The sequence below is a fragment of the Desmodus rotundus genome, chromosome 4 (assembly GCF_022682495.2).
Source record: "Desmodus rotundus isolate HL8 chromosome 4, HLdesRot8A.1, whole genome shotgun sequence".
Lineage (NCBI taxonomy): Eukaryota > Metazoa > Chordata > Mammalia > Chiroptera > Phyllostomidae > Desmodus > Desmodus rotundus.
The window spans coordinates 94,998,053-95,010,081 of NC_071390.1; the positions used below are offsets into that span (position 1 = coordinate 94,998,053).

The window sequence follows — 12,029 nt, forward strand, 5'->3', positions numbered from 1 at the left end:
CCAATTTAACAGGCCTTTGTGTATGAGTTTAGAAGTCAAGAAAAATAAATAAAATCAACTAAATTATTAAGGAACCCAAATTAAAATTTGTGAAGTACTAACAGAGGAATTTTGGGGTCTTTTTTATTAAAGGCTTTAAAGTTAGGTAAACCCATTAATCAAATTTTATTTATTGTATCACTAAGTGGTACTAAATTCTTGGCAAAGTCTTCAAAGTAATAGAAAGCCTGTCCATTTTAACATAAGTTAAAGCAGTGAGAAATTTACTTGTTCAGAGTAAAAAATGTACAAAAATAAATATTAATGTGCCCTGATTACCATTTACTTAATCATACGTTTTAGCCTGGAAAGAAAATTCTCCTCTGGTGTGTTTTCTAATGTTGAAATCACAAAGGAATGCTATTCTAAAATTATTGAAGAAGTAAAGAACTCATCTGTTTAGAAGAAATGTGAAGTTATTCATGAAGAATTACTGCAAACAGGCTTTGTTTACAACAAACTTTCCAATCATACATATATTACTAATGAATAAAACAGAAAAAATTGTCTTTTTAACATAAATTATTGATGCATGAAAGATATTGAGATATTACTTCAAAATAATAAAACTTTTAAAAATTATATACCTGAATTGCAGCTGCCCAAATTATACATAATTTATACAATTTAAGAACAAAACCCTTTTAAAACATATGTCTATCCAACTCATCTGGATTGTGGGGCTGAATTGCCTTATAAAAAAATTGCAATGAAAATGACTTTTTAAAGCATCTTATTTCAGACTCAACTAACACTACTGAGGTCGACCATTCTCCCTACCAACTAGCTGCAGTCTTTGTCACTTCCGACTTGTGAACCGGTCACCACACCTGTACGTACACAAATAATATCAGAAGTGTACACTCACAATATGGCCATATAATGTGTGCAATCAGTCTTATCACTGACATAAAGGTAAAATCGCCTGCAATGGACAATGACTGCTAATTACAAAGTTCCCCCTCACTAGACCATAAGCGTCGTGAGGACAGGGGTTGCTATGTCTCCCTTCCACATCCCTAAACCCAAAATAAGTGCCTAGGCACACAGGAGATGCTCAGTAAACATGTGTAATTAATGGAGCCTATTGTGGCCATTGAAATCTTGTCTTTTTAAATAAACATCAATAATAAATACTTGTGAACTTTACTTAAAAACCAGTTGAAAGAATCAGATTAGTTTTGGGCAGTAACTTAGCATATACTAATATTTACCCCAAAGCAACACAGTATTATAATCACTTGACAGCCAACTAGACTAAAATCGGTTCATTTCATACTTGGAAAGATGTTTTCCTCACTGTTGTCACAGAATGTAATACCTAAACTTTTAACTAAAACGAACTTTAACTCTTTTTAACAATAATACATCCTTTGCACTGTTCAGGGCCTGCATGACGTTCAAACAAAATTGGCAGCTTTTGCCATATGGAAATTTAATTCTATGTTCTATCTTTAAAGGGTGTAAAAACAGAGCATGAGTAGGCAAGTCACATTCATCACAGCTTGACTACGAAGACCATTACATTACCGCCCCTGGTGATTCATTCAAACACTGCAGGACAGTGACTCGGCCAGACACGGGGCCAGGCTCTGCCAAAACAAGGGGAACAAGACAGATGCCAGCCCTGTACTCATGGAGTCTGCAGTGTTGCGGTGGCCCTGGATAACAAGTAGCCTAAGTTACAAGTAGTGTAATCACAAATGAGGGCAAGAACTACGAAGGAAATGGGGTACAAAGACAGAAAGCAACAGGGGAAACCAACTTTAAATAGTATGGTCAGGACGGGCCCTGCTGAGGAAGTGACATTTCAGTCAAGATCTGAAGGGCAAGAAAAACTCAGTCATGTGAAAAGCAGAAGGAAACACATTCTAGGCATTGAAAATAGCAAGTGCAAAAGACTGAAGTGGTAAAGAGCTTAGCATTTAGAAGAAGTGAAAGAAACCTTGTTGACTTGAGCAAAATTGAAGGGGACTGGGGTGGGGACACCAGCTGTTGCTGAAGAAGCTCCAAAGAACGCGTATTTCACATGTAACAGGGAGCCATTGAAGGACTGAGGTAGGCAGTAACAGATCCAGCAGGAGAGCTCTCTCTTTGCCAAGTGCGGGGACTGGGCTGGGGACACCAGCTGTTGCTGAAGAAGCTCCAAAGAACGCGTATTTCACATGTAACAGGGAGCCATTGAAGGACTGAGGTAGGCAGTAACAGATCCAGCAGGAGAGCTCTCCTTTGCCAAGTGCGGGATGAGACTGGGGAGCAGTACCAGAATTGATGGTGGTGAAACCCTTGCCTTAAGGCATTTATTAAATTTCCCCATCTGTATAAGCAAGAGAAAAAAGTTTTTAAGTTGTTTCTTTCTCTCTGAATGGCTGAACATTTTTTTCAGCCATCCCTGACTCTCTACTACCAACACATTTCAAATAAATATGCTCAATGTGTCCCTAAGAAAAGCTCTAGGCTCAAGATGCCATTTTGTTCACCTTTGCACTTCTGCTTACTAGTTTCGTGAAGACTAGCTGTAGTGTCCACACCTGTAACGTGGGGATAATAATAGGACTTATTTCATAAAGACATTATGAAGATTATTTCACATAATCTGTGTAAACCTCTTAGAACAGTAGGCTAATAATAACTAAATAAGATAATCCATATAAAGCACTTGGCAACTAGATCATCATACTCAGAAGCAATAGTTAGTATTCTTTTAATTAAGTTATTAAAAAGCAGCTTCAGCAGTCTTCCCATATTAGATATCCTTTTTGTATTAGTTTGAAAATATAGTATCTCCTAGAAACCTCAAGTCCAGCAGAAAATATCACAACCACAATTCTGACTTCCCAGTTAATCAAGTCTAATGTGTATACAGTAAGATTTTTCCATGAGTAGGGGAATGTAACCTTATCATTGTGACAGATGAATCATCTGCATTACACTTCTCCAGCACTCTGGGGAGTGGAGGGCTTGGTGTTACTATGGAACTCAGATGTTAATAGTTAAACAATGTCCATAGAAAATAGCATGAAAAAATACAATACAGGATATACATTTGTTAGAGAAAGCAAACCAGTAATGAGATTGCATAAAGACTACTGGTAGCTTGACTACCACCTCTAAGTATTTTCCCCATAGTTCCATAACAGAGTCTTAGCTTCTCAATGTAGACCTTCATAACACCATGTATCTGCATGTACGACAACCACACGTTTGCTTTTATTTACGGAGTTGTCGACTAGTATCTCATCCCTGTTGGAGATCAGCTTTTTTATTGTGACAAATGTCAGGACCCATAGTGAATACATAAAAGGAATCACAGAATAAGCCTCCACATACCCAACTACACTTAGCAAATACATGTTTTTTTAATTTTTCATCGAATATTACTTTCTATTAGTTTCACATGTACAGCAGAGTGGTTAGACATTTAGATCATTTAAAAAGTGATTCCCCTGTAAGTCTAGTACCTACCTGGCACCATAGTTATTGAAATATTATTGACTATATTCCTTACACTATACGTTACATCCCTGTGACTATTTGTTGTAACTACCCATTTGTCCTTCTTAATCCCTTCACCTTTTTCACTCAGTCCTCAAGCCCCATCCCATTAGCAACCATCTCTTTTTTCTATGTGTCTATGAGTCCATTTCTGTTTTATTTGTTGGTTTATTTGATTCTTTAGATTATACATATGAGTGAAATCATATGGTATTTGTCTTTCTCTGTCTTATTTTACTTAGTAAAATCCCATCTAATTGCATCCATGTTCTTACAAATAGTAAGATTTCATTCTTTCTTATGGTCAAGTGGGGGGGGGGCTTTAACGCAGCTGCCCCCCCCCTCACCTGCCATGGATGAAGAATAAATCTACCAAGACATGATCTTCTTGGGGAGGAGAGGTGGCCAATGTCTCAGAGGAGAAGGGCCCAGAGCCTTTCTCTCCTTGGGCTTTTATTAGGTTCATTCACACAGGAATACAGATAAAGCTCATCAATCATTGTCAACCAGTAAGGATTAAACAATACAGGATTTACAGAGAACTTTGAGGGCTTATTCTGAGTCACAGCCAATTAGTTAGAGGGCCATAAAACTTTAGGTGCCAGACTCATCTCAGGTCTGGACCCTTATCTTTTAAACTGAGGGTACAAATTAAGTAGGTTTCATAGGAATGTATGTATTTTTCTTAGGCCTGATTCCCCAGGGAATCCGCCCCTCCCAGCACAGGACTGCACCGCCCTCTGTTATGGCTTCAGACTTAAGTCAGGCAAGGGAAGTAAGGCAGCCAAGAGATTAGGAGACTTCTTGCAGACAGAATGAGGACTCAGGCTATTTCAAAGCCGAGGGGCGAGGGTCCATCACCCCCTTTTTCCACAGCCCCCCTGAGTCCTTCCCTGCGAGCTTATCCCTGGTGACCAGAGCCTGTCTTAGGTTCATCCTCCCTTGAGGATTCTTACCCATCATTGGCTAACTGGTCAAGCTCAGGGCCAAGCAGGGTGAAGTGGGCAGAGATGGCACACCTACCAGGGAGATAAGCTTTGTCTCCTTCATGGCTTATGGTCCCAACTCTGACTCAGCCTTAACCATGGGGGGTTACAGCCTCTGAAACCAGGCAGGGCAGTTCCCAACATCTCCCCCTTTTTTGTTTATTTAATAATGCCATTCCAGCTCCTTTATCCACTCCAGACATCAACTTCTTATAAGAACAGGGTATGTACATTTCCTTTTGCTCAACACAGTACCTCCAGTGCCTGGAGTCGGATTCTTAGTGGGCAGCCATAGAAGATGCGACAGGGCACAACCCAGACCCTCCGGGCAGGACTCCTCTTCAGAATCAAGGCCCTCCTCCCAGCATCCAGGAGTACTGGCTGCTGACTGTTCATAACTGCACCACTCAAGGTGGCGTCACTGTCCTGGCCAATGAAGGGCAGCAAAGGCCCTTGCCTCAAAAACCCAGGACAACTGTGAAGAGCCATCCCAGCTCCAGAGCTCACCATGGGATCGGCTGACATCTCTACTGTAACTGCCTCACAATTCAACTTCTGCCTTCTTCCAGTCCTCACTCTCATCAGTCCCCCACAGGCACCAATCCTGTGTGTGCTCGCCAGCATCACCCACCGAATACCGGTAGAACAAATCAATGATTTTGCCACTAGACCCACACACACCTTCTTTGAAAAGAAAATGCACATACTTAAAGCCAATAGTTAAACTGATAATAAAAGTGTGAGTATACTTTAAAAATATAGTCATACCATTTCAGTTCACTATTTTATTTATATTATCCAACAAAAATAATTACTATGTGAACTGATTTAACATCATGTCCTTCACTCTGAGACCAGAAACCAATTAAAAGGCTGGTAACATTAGTTCTACAGGAATACCAAGAAAATTATTTTTATTTTTATGGAAAAAATAATGTACGGTTAAAATAGGTGTCTTCAGCCAGTCCATTTCTTTTAAACTTATACACCCAATTACTTGGTTCATAAGAACAGACCTAATATTTATTTACAGACAAAAATCATTTAAATTCAAGAAATAAAAACTCAGTTTCTTTCAGACAAGTTAGTATTTTATTTTTTAATTATAAGAGCAGATAATAAATTCTTTAGTATAATTCTAATTTTATTATTTTATAAAGTGATGACAAATTGATATATAAGGAAGTTTTAGTACCAAGATAAAAAATAAGAAGAAATACTAAAAATGGACGCTTGAGAAATACATTCAAGCTTCCTTTCCTTCAAATAAAGAACAGGGAGGGAGGGAGGGAGAGAGAGAGCGAGAGCGAGAGCGAGAGCGAGAGCGAGAGCGAGAGCGAGAGCGAGAGAGAGAGAGAGAGAGAGAGAGAGAGAGAGAGAGAGAGGGAGGGAGGAGAGAGAACTCCCCTGGGGCTATTTAGTCTTAAAGTGCATCACTTAAGAGCTTGATTCAAAAATTACAGTTTTTCTACTTCAAAAATCAATATTTATCTCAGACCACAAGCTGGAATCTTAATTGTTTTGGTGGGAAGCTCTTCAATTTTAATGGTTGTAAAAAGAAAATTTACTCTGTTCACCAAAAACTAGAATTATATTCTCAAATATATCCTCCTATCACCTACCCTCAACTAGTATTTTGAGACTTAAGTCTCTCCCTGACCTAAGATGTTTTGAATGTCTTACCCAATTGTTGCTTTACTGGCACTTTGATGACTCATGATTATTTTTAGGCTCAAAACTCTAACGCAACCATCCTCCCGTTTGCCAGCATTCCCCAGTCTAACTGAGACATACACATCTGTCCCCGACAATTACGTTAATTTGCTTTACCCAAGAACACTATTCAAAGTTTACTGGAAGTCAGATTAGATATGGTGAGGAACTACTGAGTCCCAGAAGCAGAACCTGAAACAAAGTTTATTTCGGTCAACAACAGCAAGAGGCTACATATGTAATTTAGATTGTCCTGTCCTCCCTTGTATCTTATTATACCCAAATAGAAACATCTCACTCTTTGGCATAAGCAAATAAATCAATCATTTTCTTAAAAAGTGATGGTCTCACTGAATTGTACATTCCAACAGAATTTAAATATTTTGTTCAGTATTATTCCTTAAAGCACTAAAATACTTTGATATCCCCCCCTTGATTATTCCCTGTTTCTTTCTCAGTAATGTCAAAATCTCAATAGTCTAATTTAAAGCAAACAAACATACCAACAAGAAAAAAATAAAATAAAATTCTCTCTTTACAAAGAGAAGGAAAGCAATTCCAGGAGAAAACAATTCTACCCAGATAGAGGAGAGGATTATGATAAAGCATTAGGATATCTAATTATCACAATTTGGAAGCAAGAAGAAGCAATAAAGAAAAGTAAGTAGATGGTAAACATGAGAAAAATTGCTAAATACTAACTCATTAGTAAATAGGAAAAATGATAAAAATGATGATCATTTTATGATTCGTCTCTGCTTTCCCAACTCCTCTCCATTCATACTAGTAAGATGAAGTATGAAGACATACTGAGGCGGCCACGGGCCTTGTTCTCAGAACAGGCACTCAAAAGGAGAAACTGAAATCCCAACACTGGCTCAACCAAACTCCTCAACATCCTCACTCCTTTAGGTGGAAATCAGTGGCAACAGGGATTGTATTCGCAGGCCAACCCAGTCCAGAATCTCACTCTTTAGATATAATAATGGTTAAAATGTAGCCTCCCTCTGGTGGTGGATTTGAACACGTTTGACTGTACCCTGACTACAGTTAGATCTTACGTTAATATAATTTTCTGGAATAGTTTGATGATGGAGATTTACAGTAAAGGGAGGCTGCAGAAACCACTTTGGGGGTAGCAACCAGAACACAAGAACAACTGGCTTGTACATCATTTTACTCTTTAGTACTAGATACAGTTGTGCTCAGAAAAATAGCAGAGGAAAGCATTTTTAAGAGTCAGAGTACAAGCAAGCTCAAAGCAACTGTTAAGATTGTGAATGCTCTCAAAATATTTTGGCCCTTTAAAGTTTATATACACAATAGAGTGCTCCTCTCTCTAGAGAACATCACTGTACAAAACCGAAAAGGACCACAAACTTCAGCTGCAGCTACTGGGAATTACCACATTACATAAAATTAATGGGATGTGGCTCTTAGCTATGAATAAATTTATAACTAAATGTTGAGTGCCTTACGCTTTTTATTCCACTGGGTGAACTGCTAGAGTAATCAATTCAATCAGGTCTGTTAGAGAGAGGCCCATTAAATGTCTGATGGGCAGCTTTACTTTTGTTCCCCTTCTTATACAGACGTCTTTCTGTGTTGGTCTCTGAATTTAAATCTGGAATGATGGAAGTTCACAATGCAAATAAGATAAAAAACTTTTTTAAAAGTAGGATTTGGATAAGCCAAAGACCCAAAAAGATAAAAATCAGCATCTAAAATATTAAAATGTTTGTGACTAAATCAAATATTTTCAATATATTTACAAATGCAAAATTTTATAACATTCAACAATTTTTTAAGCTACAAAAACAAAAACCTAAAGGGTGGAATTTATGTGGTTTAACCTTAGAAAAATACAAACTAACATGGATACTTGTCCTAGGTCCAAGGGATCCACATACAAACCTTTAGAGGCAACAGTAAGCCACATGGGAATGTAAGCAAGCTTCTTGCAACGAGGAGATAGATGGTGGGCAGAGAGAAACAAGGAGTGGCCTAGGCTTTTCTTCCTGTGTTGAGGCACGTCTCTGTACCCGTATGACAAGGTACTTCACCTATAAACTGGCAGTGCCAATGGTTCTCTTAGCTACCTCACAGCCCTGACAGGAAAACCACCTGAGATGACAAGGGGCAGGGCTCTGTAAAGGTTGGAGCACGATGCAAGCAGAAGGCAGCAGTGACACCAGAGGCGGCCTCAACGCTACTGTCTCTGACACAGGGCAAGTACTCGACACAGAGTTGTTGATGAAAGACTGAACGTCTTTAACGAATTTTTTAAAAACCTGATACCAAATTACCAAATTACTTCAGTATGTAATATTGTATTAACATTATATTCTGGAATTGTTCTAGGAGTCTGTAACAATTGACAGTATTAGTCCAGTGCTTATTGTTTGCCAGGCCCTCTTCTAAAGACTTTACAAATATTAACCTGACAAAAACCCATCAAGTGGGCTCTACTATCAGAATCTACCTCATTTATAAATCTTTACTTACAGATAAAGAAAATTGCCTGATTCACAATACAGGGCTAAATAATTTATCAAAACTCAGTCTATAAGTGGAGGATTCCATTCAATCTTTTAAACACCGTCCGATAACCATGCTTTTAAACTAAAATGAATTCACTAACACATATCCTCAGTGATAAATCGGTAGGTAAGTGTATCTGCAAACATTACAAGTACATGACCAAAAAGTATACTCAGATTAAATCAGTTCGCAAGCATAGTTAATTGTGCTACATAGTCATAGTTCTTTTACATTCGGGAGCTAACTCAAGGTCATCTTACCTATTATATGGCCTCCTTGTTCCACTCCTCTGTCTTCAAAATACTTGGTTCCCCATATACCGGATTTACTAGCAATTGCATATTTTAAGTATAATAGTTTTGTTTAGATATAAAAATACTTACACATGTGGAATTCTTGAACAAAAAATCATAGTAGAAACACCTAGCCTAGGTGAATGTTTAGTCATTAGTTCATTCACAATTTATTTACTATTGACTGCAATGAGCATTGTATTAGGTACTGAATGTGGAGAGACCAGCACTTAAACACATAACCTTAAGTATTTTTAAAATTGATTAATGCAAAAAAGTATTTATGTGAGATAGCCTGGACATTACACTTTTAAAACCACTTATTTTCAACTGAAAATTAATAACATGCTTACTAGTTGAATTAAAAAGTTCTGAAGAGAAAGAGGAAGGATCGAATTCTGGGAAGACAAGTGCCAGAGAACAAGTGAGCCAAGTTAGTATTTTATTTACACAGCAGAGAACAGAAATGAAGTTAACTCCCTGTGCTTGAGGTTGCTCAGCAAGAAAAATGTAAGTTTAATAAAAAATAGTAAAACTGGACCCTCCACCTATTTCTTACATCAAGGGTTTATATGCCTTCCAGGCTATCTGTGTGTGTCATATTCAGAATTAAATTTTGAAACCTGTGTTTCTGATCCCTTGAACAATGGCTCCTGATGCCACTGAATCTCTAGTCCGTCACCCACTAGTGCAGCACACCCGTGCGGTGGACTGTCACCGGGCTAAATGGTTGTAGCTCTAAACCCAGAGTGCTTCGAAAAATGTAGAAAACATTTAAAGCAAAACCATTTTCTCTTATCCCCACCTTTACAACCTACACACAGCTTAGAAGAATCTTCTTTTTTTCCTTCTCATCTTAAAACCACCCAACTCCCACCCCTGTCAATCTTTTCAGGCAGCTGCCCGACTCCCTTACACCATACCCATGCAGACGCATGCACACACCCTCACGGACACAGCGCATGCTCTCACTCACAAACGTCAGGACGTAGAAAACATTACCATTCTGAAGCACCTGTGTAAGCCCTAGCCTGAGAAAGAGCACACTGAATTACATCGCAGGGCTGTGAAGGAAGTGTATGGTTAATACTTCCTGACCGAGAGTTAAACACCCTGAACCAAATCCCAGTGTTCACCTTAGGCCTGTGTGGTCCCCAGTGCTTATTAATCTTTCCAAGCCTCGCTTTTCTTATTCACTGAATCCTGGATGAAGAAATGGCTAATCCACTTTCCAGTTCAAAACTCTTAATTCTTGAAAGAATAAAAGTGAATTCAAATGGAATAAGACAGAATAGTTTTGATTTATACATAAGGTTTTGATGTGTTTTTTACAGGATAAAAAATGTTCTATCTCATGACAGTTGACCGTTAGATCGCGAGTCTCTTACTGACAGCATGGAGGCTTCCCTCTGCCCTCTCCAAATACTGGTGACATTCAAGACGCAATCCATCAGTCACTCTGCCTTTCAGCCAGTCCCGTGCCCGCAGAACAGCGTTCAGGTCCACGAGGGAGCGCACGGAGGACACTAGGCCTAAGAGTTCCTGTGAACCAGTGCTATTCCGTGCGTGGTTGGAAGACGCTGGTGCAGACAAACCTGCTGCACTGCAGTCACATGAAAGTACAGCACACGCAATGACGCACCGGACACACACTCAATAATGTCACGGGTTGAAGCATTCACTAGCCCATACTTTTTACTGTGATTTCAGAGTGTGCTCTTTCCACTTATTAAAAAAAAAGTGTGCTGTCGAACAGGAAGCCATGCTGTTGCACTGGCAGCAGCCTGGTGCCTCCCCTGTGCACTGTGCCTCCCAATTACATCACGTGCTCTCGTGCTCTCGGTTCATCTCAGGTTGTTTTGTGCGGTAACATACTGCGTAGGGTTGTGGCCTGGGAACAATGGGCCATGACGTCCTCACAAGGAAACAGCCTAACAACACACTTCTCACAACGTCATTCCCACCGTTAAGCATACATGTCTGTACCTGATTTTGAGTTGTGTTGTATTATTTTCAAACACGCTTTCTATACAAGTTTATTTCTTAAAATGCATTTTGCAGAAAAGTCACGGACCAACTTCCAATAATATGCGTATCTTTGTTCACCACCAGACAATGTCTACTCTCCAACACACAGAAGTTAGAGTCTACACACTTCTACAGATTCCTCTATTTTTTGCTTAATAATCTTTGTAATTTAATGAAAGAGGAGCGAAACGGGGAGGCTATATAATTAACCTCTTCAACCTGCAAGTTGAACAACCTGAAAACAGACCACAAAGAAGTCACCACCTGGAGCGCTGAGAGCACATTCTACTGAGAGCACATGCATGCTAATTTTAATTAAGTCCCTGAAATAAGAGGAAGGGAGAAATAAAGTCCCCGCCATTGCGCAGATGAGGACTGCCTACCTGCACAATGAAAGAGCATGCTGTCCCCGGGCAGACACGAGAGAAGCTAACAGCTCACACGGGGACACACCAAAGCTACACAGGAAAACAACACAGAGCAGCTCCAATTATTTGATGTGACACGCACGTTCTATATTTTAAGAGTTTAAAATATTTTAGGAGCAGTTTCTTGAAGTTGTACCATACATGGTCCAGTTTAGTTAAGTATGGAATCAGTTAACATGGGCTTTCAAGTCAAACTGGCACCAAATCAGAGCTCTCTATTCTGCACCTGTAAATGTTTAAAGATGCCAGTGCATGGTTCTGTTAAAAAAAAATGGCTTTAAAGGAAACTATTTAAAATTATTTCCAAGCTATGTCATAATTTTACACACATCACTAACAAAAAAGAAAAGAAGAGGGTAAAAAATTGACTCTACCTGTGATTTTGGACTATCACAACCATCAGCCTGCATATATTTCAAAGAAATCTTGTGAAATTTATGAGATTGGTAAGTAGTTTCTCCATACTTGTTTGAATGGATTTTTTTAGATGGCTTCCCATCAAGGCT

General features: G+C 39.0%; 1 protein-coding gene and 1 pseudogene across 2 annotated transcripts in view; one reads left to right on the plus strand and one right to left on the minus strand.

Moving 5' to 3' along the window:
* PPP3CA (protein phosphatase 3 catalytic subunit alpha) overlaps nt 1–12,029 on the minus strand; it is a 305,211-nt gene that overhangs the window by 192,984 nt on the left and 100,198 nt on the right. The gene's annotated exons all lie outside the window — the stretch shown is intronic.
* The window catches only part of LOC112317677 (small ribosomal subunit protein eS6-like), a 56,254-nt pseudogene continuing 52,624 nt past the window's right edge, over nt 8,400–12,029 (plus strand).